Raw genomic sequence first — 20,413 nt, 5'->3', positions numbered from 1 at the left:
GAAATTATTATGGTGGAATCTGGAATTTATTCTTGATAATTCATTCTTAGGTTCCACATAGTAATAAGGAGCTTTAGGCCTCTTTTTCAGAATACACAGGAAAATCCAAAGACTAGGACTCATTGGCTTGGATAAGGTCATGTGTTATTTCTGAATCAAACTCAAAATCAAGGGAATGAGCTACTTAGACTAGCCAGACCTGAGTTACATGACTCATCCCTAGAATAATAGTAGATTCACTTATAAAAGAGGCACACAATTCAGAGTTGGGGCATAAATGATCCCTCATAGAAAGATGGAATTGTAGAATTTTCCGGGATGACTAGAGAGGCAGTAGACATTGGGTGGAAAATACAATTAATTTCTTCTACAAAGATATAATCATTGTTACAAAGATAGTACATAACATCACACATATTTGATGTTAAATGAGTGTATAGAGAATTCACTTTAGGAGAAAGCAGTACTCATTGCAAACACTTCTGAAGAGACTTAGGCTTTAAATGGAAAGGACCCTGCATGATACTAGGTAGATACAATGTGAAGATATTGTGTTAAGTGCTTTTATTATTATTTTTTATTCTAGTCTTGAAAATAAGTAGTACAGTAGATATATTACTTTCCTTTTATACATGACAAGCTAAAGTCCAGAGAAGTTAGGCAACCTAATAATGGTGGTGGTTGGTATTTATTAGTGCTTTTTATGTGGGCTTCCGTGGTGGCTCTGTCGGTAAAGAATCTGTCAGCAATGCAGGAGAACTGGGTTTGATCTCTGGGTCAGGAAGGTCCCTTGAAGAAGGAAATGGCAACCCACTCCAGTATTCTTGCCTAGAGAATTCCATGGACAGAGGAGTCTGGAGGGCTACAGTCCATGGGGTTGCAAGAGTTGGACACAACTGAGCTACTAAACCATCACCACCACCATATGTTAGAAAGTGTGAAAAGAGCTTTAATTAGTTATATTTATGTAGTATCTTTATTGTCATCATCATCATCAAACCTTATTTAAAAATAAAGAAATGGAGAATTAGGGGCTTAATCCTGGTTAAGTTACTTAACACACATGATAAGTAGCATCCCTGGACTTCGAAAGAATTGAATCATGAATCATTGGGCTCAACCTATACACTAAACTGCTCTTTAAAAAAAAAAAATTATTTTGCTGTGCCAGGTCTTAGTTCCAGCATGCAAGATCTTTGGTCTGCATTGTGGCATGCAGGATCTTTAGTTACAGCATGTGGGATCTAGTTTCTCCAAACAGGGATCAAACCCATGCCCCCTGCATTGGGATGGCAGAGTCTTAGCCACTGGACCTCTAGCAAAGTCCCTAAATTGCTCTTTTGAGTGATTACATAACTAGTAAGAGATAGAGCTGGAATTTCTATTTCTGACTTGCCTGACTGCCAAGCTTATGATTATTTTCATCTTTATTGTTGGTAAAATTTAGATAGTTAAATAAGAGAGTATTTAAGTTAAAGTGTTAGGGTTGTAATTACAGTAAACTAAAGTTCCCAATAAATGATCTCAGAAAGAGTCATACAGCTAAAAAGGTAGTTATCAATATATTTCTTAAATGATCTGGCTGTTATTGACTCCCATTTCCCATTTTGATAAACAGAATTTTCCCTTTCATCTGTTCCTTTCCAAGTATTTATTCTAGACCCTCCAAAATTCTAGACAGTTTTTGCTCTGGTTTTTTTTTTTTACCAGAGTTTGGTCCTGCTATGTTTTTGTTTTTTTCCTTAACCCAGCTCTGTCTTTTCTAATCTTTAACCTTGGGTTCTTTATATATTCTTGGAGGACAACTAGCTAATCCAAGAAACCAACATATGACGGAAGATTAATGGAAGTTCTACTTGCTAGAAAACATGTATATTCTCTGTGGTCTTCTTAATCATCTATCCAAGAAAATGATTCTAATGGTAAGAATTTTAAACGTGTTAGGAGAGAGCAATCTTATGTCACAGGGTCTCACTTGCTGAAACCATCAGGCCAACCACATCAGATTTTAGGGGTTATTGCAGTTCTGCTTATGGATTTTTAAATAATAAACTTCAATATTAGAAGTAATCCTGCTTTGCTTCCATCAAAATCATGAACTAAAACTATCGTGAGAATTTTAGGAAGCAAGAGTACCTCTATCCAAAACATGGATTTTCTCTTTAATGCTATTATCTTAGAAAATAGTTCTCCATGTGCCTTTATTATTCTAATTTAATTGTATTTAAGTCTTTAAAAATTTCCTATCCATGTGTTTCTGTGTAACTTTGATTAGCCAGAAGACGGGACAACTTTTGCTGGACTTTGTTTTTTGTTGCAAAATAAAAAATGCTGATATTAAAATTTTCTCATTCCATTTTTTTGGTCATTCAATGATTCTTTCTCTGAATGGATATAGCAAAGTAAATTTAGATGAGGCTAAGTCAGTTTATTGAGAAGATCCCCTGGAGAAGGGAATGGCAGCCTACTCCAGTATTCTTGCCTGGAGAATTCCACAGACAGAGGAGCCTGATGGACTACAGCCCATGGGGTCGCTAAGAGTTGGACAGGACTGAGTGACTAACACTTCCACCTTTCAAGCTAGTTTATAAGGGACAGTTTCTAACATAAAAGTCTTTACAATCTATTTGAGGATCTGACACACACAAAAAATATAACAGAAGAGAACTGTACAATTTCAATACCTATATTTTAGCTAAAAAAGGACCCTTAAAATACTTAATCAGTTAGCTTTGACTGGGGTTTCTCAGAGCCTTCTTACAGATCGCTTCCAGAGGTGGAGTTTAGGGAGGGGAGAAGGACGGAGCCATCTGCAGAGCATTATGCTCTCCTTATGCTTTAGCCACAGGCACTTTACTTTCACCCATTTTGTAGAAGATTTAGTTTTAATAAAGATTTTCAGGATTAAAAAAGTGTGAGACTCACAGGTCCAATACAATTCCTGTTGTTTCACAGATGAGATGGTTGCCTGAAGCCAAGACAAATTATTGGGCTGCCCTACTCTGAAGAACTTGGAGTTAAGGGAAGGCTTAAGCTGGTTCTATTAATGTCCTGATATTGCTGTAGTGAATGCCAGCATTTTAATATCAGATATAAAATGTTTTATGTAAATTAGACTTTAACTTGTTATCTAAGATCTAAAATAATTAGCATTTAATTTTTCACCCTTTTTTCTGGTCTCTCATATATAAGTAGTTTTTATATAATTATAACTGTACTATAGATATATATTTTTATTTTTTAACCTATTTTATGATAAGTATTTTTTCATGTTGCCATAGACTTTATAAGTTCTACTTGTACAATGTCCTTGTGAGTTGATATAGCTTACTTTATTTAATCATTTCCATATTGTTGGACACTGGGGACATTTTCAATTTCCTTGCAATTTTGTTGCATTTGTGTACCTTTTCTTTCTTTTGGATTATTTTTAAAAATAAGTTGTAAGAGTGGTTTTACAGTATCAAAGCATATAAACATTTTTTTATTTTTGTTACATTGCTTTCTGAAAGGATTGTGTAATTGTCAATTCACCATAGTCTCCTACCTATAGGAATTACAAATATTTTGAAATTTTGTGATGTTTTGCTTTGTGTTTTGATTATTAGTGAAGATTGTTATTTTTATTATCAGTATAATAAAATAAAAATCACTAAGATGAAATTATTGTATTATCACTATAATTAAAAATATACCTATGTGCAAATTATCATCTGTTGAGTGGATAGTTGGTTTATATCCTTTCCTCTTTTATTTTGAGGTTCTCTTAATTTGGTTCTTTTGAATTGTAAATATTTGTATATTTAAATATAATCTTTTTGATAAAAATATGTTCATAGTCATCATTTAATGTTTTTAACCAGTGATTCTTACATGTTAACTCAATTTATCATTACTGTTGCTGCTTTTAACTCACTTTAACAATTAGCATTAAAATGTTTCTTTTCTCTTGCTAGAAACTGTCTTACTTTGATGAAAATGAGAGTATACTTATAATAAAAGAATTAGCTGCATATCTAATAAGCACAGAACATTAATTTTTGACTAGTTAATTTGAGTAAACAATAAAATTTGTAAAACTCAAATGTTTTAAACTCTGCCCTACAACTCATCGTATAATACATATGTATTTTCAGCTACTTTTATTCTATTTTTACTAGCAAATTTCCTCTTTTTAAACCAGTTCACATCATTGACAATTCTAATCTTATACTTTTATCATTTATAATTCTAGTTCTCTGTTGGAATCAGTGAAAATTCCTTATTCTAAGAATATCCCCCAAACAAACAACAATTTATCTAAATAAAATAAGCAAAAAATAAAAATATTCCTATGCAAATAATCATTAAGCTACATGCTTGAGTTGGTAAAGTTCAAAAGGATTCTTCTTCATTTGAGGAAGAATATTCTTATTTGATAAACAATGAGTATATAAACATGAGGCATTATCTTTTCCTTCTTTTCTTCTCTTAACCCTGCAGACAAAAAAGAGAATGTTTTAAAAATTTGACCCTCATGCACATATTATCCCGGTGGTGTGTGAGAGCTTCCAGAAACATTAAATCCAATTGGGATGTTCAAAACCGTATTTGCTTGCCACTGCAACTGGTAGAATGAACTAATTTTTCTGAGGTTACTGGCCCCTAACCTGAATTTCCCTTTAGCTGCTTTCATCAAACGGAGTTAGTCTTTTCCATTGCTGTGAGGTTAATAGCATTTTCAGATTCTAATCTAGTCTCTGGAAAATTGTCTTTTAAAAAAATTAATCAATAATACTCATTTTTACATCAGTATGTCAAACAAGGCAGAGACTACCACACCAGGCATTTCTGCCACTAACTGTCCTATCCAGTAGATATTCCTACATGACAAAAGTCAATAAACTCACCATGCTTGCAGCGTCGCCATTTGTTCGTGCTTTTGATTCACTCATGTATTAAAGAGAGCCTGAAAGACTCACTGCGCAAAGACATTAAATTCCCCTGAAACAAATACTTCAGGAAAAGTCTTAAATATATTTTCATGTCTGTGTTCTGATTTATTCTCCTTGGGGATACTAGACAGATGCTCTCTGAAGACAATTTATGTGTATTGCCGCAAAATAAATAACTGATTAATGTATTTATTTCCAAAGTGACCTGGAGGCCACATCAACACAGGTCTATTTAAATAGGGAAAGGGAAAGAGTTGCTTTGAAGATTGAATTAGATAATCATATAAAAGCACAAAGTCCAATGTCAGACACATAATAAATACTTGATGTTAATAATAATGAACATTATTAATTGTTATTACTTCCATTATATTAAAGAACAATTATAAAGTATAATTGGGACTATGGATAGGGCACTATTAAGCATAACTTTCCATTGTTGGTTTCACCATGTTAATATTGAGTGTAATAAAGGTAATGTAAATGCAAACCAGAAATAGGATGTTTCTTTTTGCAATGAGAACCAGGCTGGCCAGAAATAGATTAAACTGTTAATATAATTATTCATGGGAGAGATTCTTCATTAAACTTATTATGGATTAGCACTGTTAGTTCAAATTAAACTGATGTTGAGCCCCTGTTAGGGGTCAGGCACTATCCTATATAGGTACAATATGTAACTTTTAGTTCCTGTCTTTTTAAGGGACTATAATCCGGTATCGGAGAAGGCAATGGCAACCCACTCCAGTACTTTTGCCTGGAAAATCCCATGGATGGAGAAGTCTGGTGGGCTGCAGTTCATGAGGTCGCAAAGAGTTGGACACGACTGAGCAAATTCCCTTTCACATTTCACTTTCATGCATTGGAGAAGGAAATGGCAACCCACTCCAGTGTTCTTGCCTGGAGAATCCCAGGGACGGCAGAGACTGGTGGGCTGCCGTCTCTGGGGTCACACAGAGTCGGACACGACTGAAGTGACTTAGCAGCAGCAGCAGTATAATCGGGTATCAGATGTAGGAATGTAAATTAATTATATTGCAGTGTAGAAAACGAAATAATATAATATGTGGGATATAGCAGAGGACAAAATAATTAACTATTAGCAAGATTAGGAAAGGCTTCATGGAAGAACATCCAAGGTGGACTTTTGAAAGATGTAAAATTAAGTAGCATGTTTATGATAGGTAGTATATCTGTGAAAAAACTTAGAGTCCCGAAGAATCATGATACTTAAGGGAAATTAGTATGTCTACAGTGGTAGGTAGGAGACAGAGATGAGTGAAGAGAAGTGAAGCTGCAATACTAAACAGGCCAGATTTTTTTAAAGGGTTTGTAACTGTTATGGAATTTGAACTTAATTTCAAGGTTAACAGGGAACCGTTGAAGGGTTTGAAGCATGAGATAGACCTGACTGATCATTCTTAAATTTTATAAAGAAGTCTCTAATTCTGAAGTGTGAAGAAGGGATGGTATAAAGGTGAAAATGAAGGCAGGAACTTGTGCACTTTACTTCATTCACTACAATAGAATCTTATAAAACTAAAAGTGATAAAAAAGGCCTATTTATCAATAGATTAATTGACCAATGGTTTGTGGCAATAGTAATACAATTTTTTTCCTGTCTTTGGAGGACTACTACGGGGATCTTAGTAAGCTGGCTGCATGCTTTATTTTTTCTGATTCCAGGAGAGACGTTAGGAGGCCACTAAATGTTTGAGACAGAGATAATGAGGTTTTAGGTTGAGGCAGGCCAGAGGGTAGAGGAGGTAAACTGAAGATAGACACATAGGTGGCTAAGAGGGATATGGATGTGGGAGCAAGAAATAGGGAGGGAAAATACAGAGGAGCAGGAATGGGTTAATGAAGACACATCTCCTGAGAATGACACAAATGATCAACTCATTTGCGAGTATGTTGTTTTTCAGTCGTGTCTGACTCTTTGCTGAGCCCATGGACTATATAGCACACTGGGCTCTTCTGTCCTCCACTGTCTCCTGGAGTTTGCTCAAATTCATGTCCATTGAGTCAGTGATGCTTATGCAAATGATATTTTATTATTTAACTCAATGCCATTATGTATATAGGTTTTTTAATAGATAAATTTTGAGCACACATCACACAAGTGGGGCATTAAAAGACATAAGAATGAGTGGGTAACTTATAAAAGAAAACCTCTCAGTAAAGAAAGTCAGATTGCTTGCTGCTTGCCTTATTTAAAATTAAAGTATTTATTAAAAGAAGTATTTATATTTTCCTAATATCTCACAACACTTTCTTGGTCTACCAAATATACTAAAATTCAAGTCATAGAAGGTATAATATGATAATTTTTTGCCATCCTCTAACTTTCCTGATACTCAGACTGTTTAAAAGTATTAACATTTGTTTGTCCAGTTAAAAATGTGAGTCCTGTTGATAAATGCTATGAATTGTAATCTGTTTTTGTTTTTGTTTGTAATCTGTTTAATAATTTTATTAATATTTAAATGAAACATTTTCTGATGGAAGGAGCCAATGTCATAAAGAAAAGTAAATTCTTTATATATAACAAGTTGATGAATAACTCCTTTTGATAGGGAGAAAGAGGGACTGTTCCTTGGCCATAAATGCTTTTCTTAGGTTTTTGACGTGTATCAGGTTTTTGATGTGTATCTGAGAGTAGATTTGAGATCTGTAAGGTGAATGACATTACTGGAACCCTTAGACAGGGATGTACCACCTCATTTCCTTTGAGGCCTGTTTCTTAAACTGGGAGAAGATAGATCACTAACCCAACAAAGGGGAAATTAACCTCAGGCTAAAGAGTCCAGGGTAAAATACAGTGTGTTCAGTTTGGGAGTCTGTAGGGTTAGACTGAACTGCTAATTGTATAGCTAATATTTAGTCAGGCAAAATATCAATTAAGTATCATGGGAAACATTTAAAGCATATTTAATATTTATTTAAATAATAATTACATTCCATTTGAAATGATTTTCAAAAAGGAAATTAGTTCTGATTATAATACTAACAATCTATACTTTAAAATACATGAGCCAGTGGATTCAAAGAACCAGCAGTCCAGCACAGAACCTGGCAAAGAGATTCATAGATTCATTGAATAAATGAATGACGGCTTAGATACTAGGAAATGGAGTTCCGGCTGCTGAGACTACAACACTGAGCACTACCCCCACCTAGTGGCAGTCTACCGGGAGTGCATTGGTAATTACAAAGGCCCCTCTGGACGGGAATTATACCTGCTTTGACTTTTTGCTGAGTGACCCCTTACCTACATTAAATTATTCTTTCAACATTATTGAACTTCCTGAGGGAAACAGCCCTATAAAATCCAATTCTCAATTTTCTTTGGAAATGTTGAAGATTTTGTTCCTGACATTCATCAGTCAATGTAGTTTAATGGAAGCTATAGTCTTTTTTTTTTTTTGTAATTTATTTTTACTTATTTTTAAAAATTAATTAATTTATTTTAACTGGAGGCTAATTACTTACAATATTGTGGTGGTTTTTGCCATACATTAGCATGAATCATCCATGGGTTGTACATGTGTCCCCCACTTCCTGAACCCCTCTCTCACCTTCCTCCCCATCCCATCCCTCTGGGTTGTGCCAGAGCACCGAAGCTAGTCTTTTATTTAAGAAAATTGTGCCTGGAAATAAAAAAGAAATAGATCATTTATATATTAAAATATAAATTGCCAATAAATAGGAACACATTTTCAGCCTCATTAGTAACAAATACATATTAATACTATTTATCCCTATCAAAATAGCAGATTATAAAAAACAATACTCTGCTGGGAAGGAAGAAATGAAGGTATATTTAGCAATTGTTAGTGGCAGAATAAGTTGAAACTGTCATTTTAAAACTTTATATTAGCAAATAATTTTAAGCTTATAGAAAAGCTGCAAGAATGTGATTTGTGTTAAAAAAAAAAAACAGTTGCATAACTTTTTCCTGGGCTTATCTATTATTGATATTCTACCCAAATCACTTTAAAATTGTTTTGTGGAACTATTTGAGCTGAACACTTCAGAGTGTATTTCCTAAGAATAGCAGTGTTCTCTTACATATCTACAATATAGTTATAAAATTTAGTAAATTTAATATTAATGTTATTATTTTATCTAACTTAGCATTCATTTTATAATTTCCCCATTGGCTGCATTGTTTTTTTTATTGGAGTATAATTGCTTTACAATGTTGTGTTCATTTCCACTGTACATCAAAGTGAATCAGTTATATGTATACATGTATCCCTTTCCTCTTGGACCTCCTTCCCACACATCCCCCCTCATCCCACCCATCTAGGTCATAACAGAACACCGAGCTGAGCTCCCTGTGCTATACAGCAGGTTCCCACCAACTATTTTACACACGGTAGTGTGTATATGTTAATCCTAATCTCCTGCTGAGCTCCCTGTGCTATACAGCAGGTTCCCACCAACTATTTTACACACGGTAGTGTATATATGTTAATCCTAATCTCCCAATTTGTCCCACTGTCCTCTTCCCCTCTGTGTCCATATGTCCATTCTCTATATCTGCATCTCTATTCCTGTCCTGCAAATAGATTCATCTGTACCATTTTTCTAGTTTCCACGTATATACATTAATATATGATATTTGTTTTTCTCTTTCTGACTGACTTCACTCTGTATGACAGGATCTAGTTCCATCCATATCTCTACAAATGACCCAAATTCACTCCATTTTATGACTAACAGTCCACTGTATATATACCACATCTTTATCCATTCATCTGTTGATGGACATTTAGGTTGCTTCCATGCCCTGGGTATTGTAAATAGTGCTACAGTGAACATTGGAGTGCTTATATCTTTTTGAATTATGATCTTCACTGGGTGTATGCCCAGTAGTCATATTGCTGGGTCATATGGTAGTTCTATTTTTAGTTTTATAAGGAACCTGCATACTGTTCTCCACAGTGGCTATATTAGTTTACATTCCTACTAACAGTGCGCTTCCCTTGTAGCTCAGCTGGTAAAGAATCCACCTGCAATACGGGAGACCTGGGTTGGGAAGATCCCTTGGAGAAGGGAAAGGCTACCCACTCCAGTATTCTGGCTTGGAGAATTCCATGGACTGTATAGTCCATGGGGTTGCAAAGAGTTGGACATGACTGAGTGACTTTCACCAACAGTACAAGAGAATTCCCTTTTCTCTACCTCTTCTCCAGAATTTATTTTTTGTAGATTTTTTTGATGATGGCCATTCTGACCTGTGTGAGGTGATACCTTGCTGTTTTGATTTGCATTTCTCTAATAATTAGTCATGTTGAGCATCTATTCATGTGCCTCCTGACCATCTGCATTTCTTCTTTGGAGAAATGTCTATTCATGTCTTTTAGAATGATTTCTGCCCCCTTCAGTATGGGATCCTCCAGTCAAGACCAAGTATTACATTTAGTTTTCATATCTCATTAGCCTTCTTTTTTGTTGTTCGGTTGCTCAGTCATGTCTGACTCTGTGACACCGTGGACTGCAGCATGCCAGGCTTCCCTGTCCTTCACTATTAGCTTCTTTAATCTGGAATATTTCATAGCCCTTACTTTGTCTTTTATGACCCTGACATCTTTGAAGAATATAAGCTGTCTTTTTTTTTTTAAGAACATTTCTTATGTTGTGTGCCTATCGAATGATCCTCATTATTAGATTCTGTATTCTCAGTTTAAATGTCTTTTATGTGATGCATACTTCTCAGACGATTACATCTGAAGGCACGTGATGTCCATCCGACCCTCACTGGTAGTGTTAATTTTGTTTACCTGTGAAGAATGGTCTGATTTTGGGCTTCCCTGGTGGTTCAGTGGTAAAAAATCTGCCTGTCAATGCTGCTGCTGCTGCTAAGTCACTTCAGTCATGTCCAACTCTGTGCGACCCCATAGACGGCAGCCCACCAGGCTCCCCCGTCCCTGGGATTGCCTAGGCAAGAACACTGGAGTGGGTTGCCGTTTCCTTCTCCAATGCATGAAAGTGAAAAGTGAAAGTGAAGTCGCTCAGTCGTTACCGACTGTTAGCGACCCCATGGACTGCAGCCTACCAGGCTCCTCCGCCCACGGGATTTTCCAGGCAAAAGTACTGGAGTGGGGTGCCATTGCCTTCTCTGATTCTCAGTTTAAATGTCTTTTATGTGATGCATACTTCTCAGACGATTACATCTGAAGGCACATGATGCCCACCTGACCCTCATTGGTAATGTTAATTTTGTTTACTTGAAGAATGGTCTGATTTTGGGCTTCCGTGGTGGCTCAGTGGTAAAAAATCTGCCTGTCAATGCAGGGGAAATGAATTCAATCCCTGATCCGGGAAAATCCCACATGCTGCAAAGCAACTAGGCCAGAGTGCGAGTGCCACAACTATTAAGCCTGTGCTCTAGAGCCCCGGACCTGCAACAGCTGAGCCCACTTGCCTCAATTACTGAAGGCTGTTCACCATAGAGCCCATGCTCCACAACAAGAGAAGAACCCCAGGCACCACAACTAGAGAGGAGCCCCCATTCTCAGCAACTAGAGAAAAGCCCATGCAGCAATGAAAAGCCAACACAGCCAAAAGTAAATAAATAAATAAATTGAAGAAGTTATTTAGAAAAAGTTGCTTTAAAAAAAAAAAGAATGGTCTGATTTCTACATTGCATAAATATTACGATTTTTTTCTGTGGAGAAACACTTTAAGATCACACAAATATTCTATTCCTCATAAAAATTCCCCTGAGATTTTAGCACCTGGTTCTGCCTGTTTTGGGCTTCCCTGGTGGCTCAGAGGTTAAAGCGTCTGCCTGAAATGTAGGAGACCTGGATTCGATCCCTGGGTCGGGAAGATCGCTTGGAAAAGGAAATGGCAACCCATTCCAGTATTCTTGCCTAGAGAATACCATGGACGCAGGAGCCTGGTGGGCTACAGTCCACGGGGTTGCAAAGAGTTGGACATGACTCAGCGACTTCACTTCACTTCACTTCTGCCTGTTTCAATCTCTGTTATGAGGGTTGTAAAATGCTAATTTTCAATTTTTGATATTATCTACATCTAACCAGTGAAAGCTCTTTCAAGATGGATTTTTTTCCCCCTGGATAACAAAGAAAGGAAAAAAAGAAAATTGCATTTGTAAATATATACAAACTTTTGTACTTTAAAAAAATGTAGCAATATTTTCTGAAAATCATTCCATATCAGTTCAGTTCATAGTGATCTTCCTCATTCTTTTGCATAGCCACATAGCTCTCAGTTTGGAACAATTGTCTCTAACAAGAAAGCATATGAAGAATTTTAAAAGTGTTTATATTTATTGACCAAGTAAGTTCAAATTCAGGAAGGTCTCCAAAGGGAATTCTCAGATATGCATTTAAAGGTTAATGCAAAAGATGTTCAATAAAGCATTATTTATAATAGCAAAACTTTACAAATAATGTGAACCTCTTGTATTAATGGAATAGTTAATGTCCACGTAATGAAGCTTTATGCACTCATGAAAAAACACTATGCCTTAATTTACTATCAGGTTAACTGAAACAAATGGATCTCAAAATTATATACTTTGATCTCATTCATTTAAAATGTGTCAAAAAGAGATTGGCAGGAAATATATTGAAATGATGAAAAAATAATTGTTTCTGAGGGTAAGGTTTTAGATATTTAATTTTTCCTCGTTTTTTTATATTATCGATACTCTTCAAATTATATTCAGTGAACATACAATCTTATTAGTTTCCTAAAAATTGTAACCAGTGATCTAGTATTGTAAGAAGCGTTTTTCCTTATGGAATTGGACTTTTCTTCACTGGGTTTATTATAAGTCTTTATTATGTTGTATGTTGTATTTCTCTTTGTGCTCGGGGTGCCAGGAACCCAGTTTGAAGGTTATTCATGACAACCTATAAAACTTGATTTCTCTTTTTCCCCTTTTATTGATTTTATAATGATTGTTTTCTTAATGCTATTATGATGTCTCTTGCTGCAAACTATCTCAAATCCTTTTTTAAAAAGAGGTGGAAGTACAATTAAATAGAATATAATGAAATTCCTGCACAATAATTGTCTAAGAACTTCTGAAATAGATATTATGGATCTACTAGAGATTTAGTTAGAATATTTATTTAGATATTTATTTAGAATATTTAGTTAGAATATTGCATTCCACAGCAATCAAATCCTAGAACTGATGGGCATCTGGTGGAGGTGGGGAGGCATTTACTCAGATTGCTGTCTGTTTTCCAGACAAAGAGAGAGGGAGAAAGAGAGAGAGAAAGTAAACATAAACTTCATGATGTCGGGTTGACATTCTATATTTGGTACTATGGGAAATGTAATGGAAAAGCAGATTAAAAATTTACCTTAAAAAGTTATGTGATATCTTTGAAACTGTGTCTTCTGTCAAAACATAATCTGCTTCTCTTTGGTACTGTTGTCCAACTCTGCTAATGTTAAACATGTGCTCACTGACCTGCTCTGCTTTTCTCTGCCTAGTATTTAGGAGTCATCTAATCTTCCGTGTTCTCATTTAAACCAGTTCTTTGTGGTGTTGGCATCTGAGGGCAGGTAGCACAGTTGTCTGATTTCCATGTGTTCTTTCATGAAAATGAACACAATTGTTAAACCCAGTTGCTCTTTTCCTGTCCCACTGTTTTTCATAATACATTTAAATGAAGATAATGGATCCTTTTGCTTAACTGTAGGGAAATAAGGACCAACTAAAGGTCTTGTAGGACCTCAAGAAATCATTGAATTTATTCCCCCATATCCACACAATTTCTGATACAAGAAAATGTCATCTATTACTAAAGTAAGGAAAAACATTCTTTGATTTAATTTTAAGGGTAATAATTTGAAAACTCTTGCAATAAGACACCTCTCACCCCTCAGTCAAACCAATCCTTTATGCTTCAACTTGAGCCTTTGTTCTCAGTGGAGACAGAAAGAAGCAGAATTTATGTTGCTGAATTTACCTAATAATGCTCATTAAGTTTCTTTTGATTTTTCTGTTTTCTAGGTTTAAAAGCCTGGCCCTTTAAACGTTTTCTATAGCTATTATTTTCCAATCAGTTCACCATATTTGTAGCTTGCCTATGAATTATTACCCATTTTCTATAGCTATTATTTTCCAATCAGTTCACCATATTTGTAGCTTGCCTATGAATTATTACCAAATTGTTCACATGATTCCTTTGCTATGCATTTAAAACAGGACACTGTACAATAAACATCAAGCTGGTATGGTAAAAAAAAAAGGAAAATTTCTTCTCACATAGTCTGTGTTCTTTCAGTTCCTCAGTTTGCTTCTGAGATTGGTTTTATGAAAATGCTACTTTATTACCAATTTCTGTTTAAGTGTGCTAATCAAGCTATAATTACTAAAAACCATCATCAGTCTAGTAACCATCATCTAGCATCAGGGGGGAAATAACCCTGTTTGTTTTGGTAATCATTGTATTTATAGTGCCCGACACACAGAAGACATTTAATGTTTGTAGACTGAATGGATGAAATTTTATGCAGCATTTCATGATTTGTAAAGCAATATTTTAAAAGAGCATTTTGTTTAATTTTCAAAGTTATTTGTAAGGTATCTATTACAAACTCTGGGGACTAGAATTTAAGGTATCTGCCAAAGGTTCACCTAACCAAAAAGTAGTGAAACCAGTGCTTTACCTACCACAGTTCTCTGTGTATAGGCAGCAGTGTGACTTGGAAGGTGAAATAGTTTCAAGCTGCCGAGCAGCCGGGTCCCACTGAGTGTGTGTGTAACAGGTCAGGTCAGGTCCATGGGACTTCAGAATATGGGATGGAAATGTTGGGGGAGTGTGTCATTTCCTCGGTTCTGTCTTGTCCCATCAAAAATTTGAAGTGACAGATGGACCTGTGTTACAGCCCCGTGTAATTTCCTCAGACAGACCAGTGTTATAGCTCCGTGTTACAGATCAGTTTTATTTAGAAAGCAAAGGAAAATACGTCCTCGAGGCGTGAGGGCTGGCTGACCCAAAAGACGTGAAGAGAAGAGAAGCCCCTGGCCGAATTATGGCTCTTCTTTTTATGTGTTTTTCTCCTCTCCCTGAGCTTGCACTGTGTAAATTGGGCCAGCTAAGAGGGCTGTTTGTCTTACCTGAAGTCCTCACTCCAGTCCTCGGACCTTCCTTTGTTCTATGTTCTCGGGTTTTTCCCTTCTTTGTCTTTTAGCCATTTTTCTTTCTTTGTCTAGCCACCATTTTGGGCTCCTTTTTCCATTCTAACTACCTAACAGAAACTTAGGCAAAATTATCTTCTTGTGTATGTTGGTTGCTTGGCATAAACTGATGTCTTTGAGTCTCAGTTTCTTCATCTGCATAATGAGGACAATTGTGATACTAATTCACAGAGCTGATGTCATGAACATAAGGATACAGAGAATGCATGAGTTTGAAAGCCCAATGGAGGCTGTAAAGTGCAGTGCTCTTGCAGGGTGGTGGCACTGGTATAATTACATATCAGTGTGTGGCTAACCCACAGTTTCCCAGAGAAATGCTCCTGTCACTGACAGGTGGTACTCAATATACCTGATCAACACATATAATCTAAACTATATTTTTACTTTTAAAGTGATTTCTGTACTTGGCTCCTCTATCTTATCGGCTGTCACCGTCATCACCAAAAACATAAAAACAACTCCTTACCCCCACCGCACCATCCCTATGCATTATAATGAGAAGACAAAAGACTTGCATTGCTTTTGGTGTAATACCTGTGAGACCATGGACTTTTAATATAAATACAATATTTAGTGGATATTTGCTAATGCTAGTGCATTCAGTGTTTGTTTCTAAGTGTGTTTCAAGGCATCAGTTATTATCTATAAATTCCTAAACAGTTTAGATCTTTTTTCTATATGGACAACTCAGTGTAGCGACAGCACTGTGGAAATTAATTCTGAGGTTCATTACCTGGTGACAGGAAGAATTGTGGAGTTTGGTGGAAGCCTTAATTATTCTTGGCAGGGAAATCCAGCCTATTGAGTTTGGGAGCATCTTTACAAGTGCTGCTTGGTGTTGTAATATATGATGATGGCTATTGCTGTTGTGCTTTTTATATTTTAGGTAAATCTTTAATGTTTGCATTTACACCTTCAGGCAGTTTAATCCTGAAATATTTACATATTCATAAGTGAAAAAGACACAGAAATAAGAAAAGTTTTAAAAATGTTTATATAATATGCATGTAGCTACACACACACACACACACACAGACAAATTCCTTTTCAAAATAAAAAGAATAGCAGGCCAGACATTTTTAAAATGACCTTTTATAGTCTACTCTGAAGAGTTACCTTCTCCTATTATTGAGATTATTTATTAATTTTCAAAATCATGGGATTGATTCTTTAGAAGTGTTTTCTTCTCTGTGATCTCAAAATCACTGCCTAGCAAGCTGCTGTTTCTGCCTGAGTCATGTCTCTCAGTTGTGTGGGAGTAGAAATGATGTTTGAGAACAAATGATTGCAGGTAAATATGAGGGTACTATTCATCAAAATAGAGTCTATTTTTCCAGGATGCCAGAAAGAGAGAAAAAAAATGTGGAAAGAGTATTGTGAATAAAAATGTAGTTTTAGATGGAATATAGTACATTTAAAAGAAATGTTTACTAAAGAAAACTTTGAGGGCATTGTACTAAGTGAAATAAGTCAGACAGAGAAAGACAAATATCATATGATCTCACTTATATATTGAATCTAAAGAAAAAACTGAAAAAACTGAGTTAGTAAATATAGATAACAGACTGGTGGTTGCTAGAGGTGAGGGGTAGGAGGTGGCTGGGGTTGGTGAAGAGGATCAAACGTATGAACTTCCAGTTATAAAAAAAAATGAGTCATTGGTGACTATAGTTAATAATACCAAATTGTGTATTTGAAAGTTACTAAAAGAATAGATTGTAAAGTTTTCCACAAGAGAAAAAAAAGATCTTTATAACCATGTTTAGTGATGGATGGGCTTAGTTGCTCAGTTGTCTCTGACTCTTTGCGAATCCATGGACTCTTCAGGTAATAATACTGCAGTGGGTAGCCATTCCCTTTCCAGGGGATCTTCCTGACCCAGGGATTGAACCTGGGTCTCCTGCATTGCAGGCAAATTCTTTACCATCTAAGCCGCCGAGGAAGTCCAATAGCTATGCTACAGTAAGGTAAACATTTTGCATATATACACATATTATATATGTAACATATATGTATATTTACTATTCTTTATCTTTTCTCATGGAATACATTGAAGTCTAAAAAATTTTTAAAAACTTAAAATTCTACAAATAAATTAATTAAATGATTTATTGAGTCTTAAAAATATCACCTACCTTCGAAATAAGCTGCATGATTTCAGCTTAAATATGCAAAGTCATACACTGCGGATGGCCCTTTGCAGTATCTTTGATGAGCAGAATCATTAACTGATGTGCAGTAAAGCAAGATACTGTTCCACTTGTCACTCACCACACCCGTGAAATCAGTCTGCAAAAGTATTGGCTATGACCCAAGACTTTTCACTGAACTGCCAGTTCATGTGTAGGAGGTCCTTATGTTTGCCCTTTAATATCCTGGGGTTTAAATAAGAACAGAAAAAATCTGACTTAATCACCAGGTCTGCAGCAGGGCCACCAGTCAGAAGAGCTGATATTTTTCAGCTGCTATACTGTTCACAGTTTCCTCTGAGATGTGCATGTTCTCAAAGGCAAAACAGTAAAACAGTTCAGATAGGGTTGGATATCACTGAGTACCTATCGTCTTTTTCCTCTAGGATCTTCTTCAACTCAGAAGAAAATGCCTCAGCATGGCACCTAATCTGTTTCCCCTCATCGCCTTCTATCTGGAAAAAAGAATAAAAACACTTCTTAAAATTCTTTGACCAAACTTTGCTTGTGATGAAAGAAGCTTCAGCAACTATTCTTTACTCCAGGGGCCATTCAGGCTTTCTTATGAGTGTCTTGATTCCCATGAATAGTCACAAACAGGTTAACTATATTTCCATTGTTTACTGAAGTTCTACCCATGACTTGGTGAATGAGTTTTTCATTACTGGAACACTTACTTATGGTGGATCTACCAGTGCCAAAGTTCAGACTCCCTGTTGGCCTGTTGCGTTCTACACCCTACCCTTTAATTTATTCTAAACTTTTATTTTCAGACAACAGTCATATTCTAAGAATTTGTATTTTCATTCTATTTTCTAGCAGTTAAAGATTTCCTGATGGCCAATATACACAAAGAAGCAAAGTTAAAATCACTCACTCACTCACTCTTAAGTATTACTCTACTTGTATGAGTAAGTCAAGAGCAAAAAAATTGGACACTGAGATCTAGGTTTACTTGCCATTCAAACAGCTCACTCTTGCCTGTCTGAGGTCAGACCCTTGCCTCTGTAAATCATGAGTAACCTCATATTCTGGACCTATATGATTGCTTGAAATTGTTGAATCCCCCTTGAAGGATAAACTATGGTTGACCCAGTTTGAGATATTAAAATGTTCTGTGGAACAGTGAAACTGTATTTCAAACTTCTTATAAAGTTTCATTCAATTATTGATTTAAATTAGTAGTTATTGACATTAAATTCCAACGTGTGATGAAGGAAATACTTGAGTTGTAGGTGCCATTGGTTTAAGGGCAATTAAACCTAACTTTTCTTAAGTGTTGTGTTTTGTATAGAATGTGAGCTAGGAAATAAGCAATATGATATTTGTATAATTAAGTGAGGTGTATTTTTATTTTTCTGGGCTCCAAAATCACTACAGATGGTGACTGCAGCCATGAAATTAAAAGATGCTTACTCCTTGGAAGGAAAGTTATGACCAACCTAGATAGCATATTGAAAAGCAGAGACATTACTTTGCCAACAATGGTTCGTCTAGTCACGGCTATGGTTTTTCCTGTGGTCATGTATGGATGTGAGAGTTGGACTGTGAAGAAGGCTGAGCGCCAAAGAATTGATGCTTTTGAACTGTGGTGTTGGAGATGACTCTTGAGAATCCCTTGGACTGCAAGGAGATCCAACCAGTCCATTCTAAAGGAGATCAGTCCTGGGATTTCTTTAGAAGGAATGATGCTAAAGCTGAAACTCCAGTACTTTGGCCACCTCATGTGAAGAGTTGACTCATTGGAAAAGACTCTGATGCTGGGAGGGATTGGGGGCAGGGGGAGAAGGGGACGACGGAGGATGAGATGGCTGGATAGCATCACTGACTCAATGGATGTGAGTCTCAGTGGACAGGGAGGCCTGGCATGCTGCGATTCATGGGGTTGCAAAGAGTCGGACACGACTGAGCGACTGATCTGATCTGATTTTTTCAACTACCTTCTTCCCATAGAAAAATGATAAATAATCATTCTGTGATGATCTGTGAACTCGATATTAACACCCTTAAAAATGCTATTTCAGACCTCTGACTGGCAACTGGGTAATGCATGCTTTTGTGATAATTTTTTGAATGGTCATCATTTAACTCCTATTAATTTATCTTCTTTTCCAATTGTCTTCTTACCAATATTATTTATACTACTAATTCATTCAGTTTTTTTGAATCAATATAAAATTCAACTTTAATCTGTCTTAAATGAAAATGCTTTAATATAGTTTTTTTTCAGGCCTGGAACTTTTTATTTATGATATCATTAAAAAATTATTTCTCATTTGAGTTAAGTGCTCAATAACTTTTGATGGATGAGTTTCTAGTTGCATTTTTGGTGCACTGGGACAACCCAGAGGGATGGTACGAGAAGGGAGGAGGGTGGAGGGTTCAGAATGGGGAACACGTGTATACCTGTGGCAGATTCATGTTGATATATGGCAAAACCAATACAATATTGTAAAGTTAAAAAATAAAATAAAATAAACAACAATGAAGAATCTAAAAAAAAAAAGTACTATAAATGGCATTTACTTTTTCATAGGAAAAGTACTATGAAAAAGCTGGCTTAAAACATAACATTGTACTCGCTCTGGCAGCACATATACTAAAATTGGAACAATACAGAGAAGATTAGCATGGCCCCTGTGCAAGGATGACACGCAAATTCGTGAAGCGTTCCATATTTTTTATAAAACTCCTAGAGGAGAACATAGGCAAAACACTCTCCGACATAAATCACAGCAGGATCCTCTATGACCCACCTCCCAGAATATTGGAAATAAAAGCAAAAATAAACAAATGGGGCTTAATTAAACTTAAAAGCTTCTGCACAACAAAGGAAACTATAAGCAAGGTGAAAAGACAGCCTTCAGAATGGGAGAAGATAATAGCAAATGAAGCAACTGACAAACAACTAATCTCAAAAATATACAAGCAACTCCTACAGCTCAATTCCAGAAAAATAAATGACCCAATCAAAAAATGGGCCAAAGAACTAAATAGACATTTCTCCAAAGAAGACATCCAGATGGCTAACAAACACATGAAAAGATGCTCAACATCACTCATTATCAGAGAAATGCAAATCAAAACCACTA

General features: G+C 35.9%; 1 non-coding gene across 1 annotated transcript; it reads left to right on the top strand.

Annotated features, from left to right (window-relative positions):
- The first annotated feature begins 19,896 nt into the window (after positions 1–19,896).
- LOC129620293 (U6 spliceosomal RNA) lies at positions 19,897–20,003 on the top strand. The gene has a single exon (XR_008698481.1). It is a non-coding gene; the product is annotated as a U6 spliceosomal RNA (small nuclear RNA).
- Positions 20,004–20,413: the final 410 nt, after the last annotated feature.

The sequence above is a fragment of the Bubalus kerabau genome, chromosome 9 (assembly GCF_029407905.1).
Source record: "Bubalus kerabau isolate K-KA32 ecotype Philippines breed swamp buffalo chromosome 9, PCC_UOA_SB_1v2, whole genome shotgun sequence".
Taxonomy (NCBI): domain Eukaryota; kingdom Metazoa; phylum Chordata; class Mammalia; order Artiodactyla; family Bovidae; genus Bubalus; species Bubalus kerabau.
The sequence above is the reverse complement of the archived record's forward strand: the minus strand, read 5'-3'. Positions and strand labels throughout refer to the sequence as shown.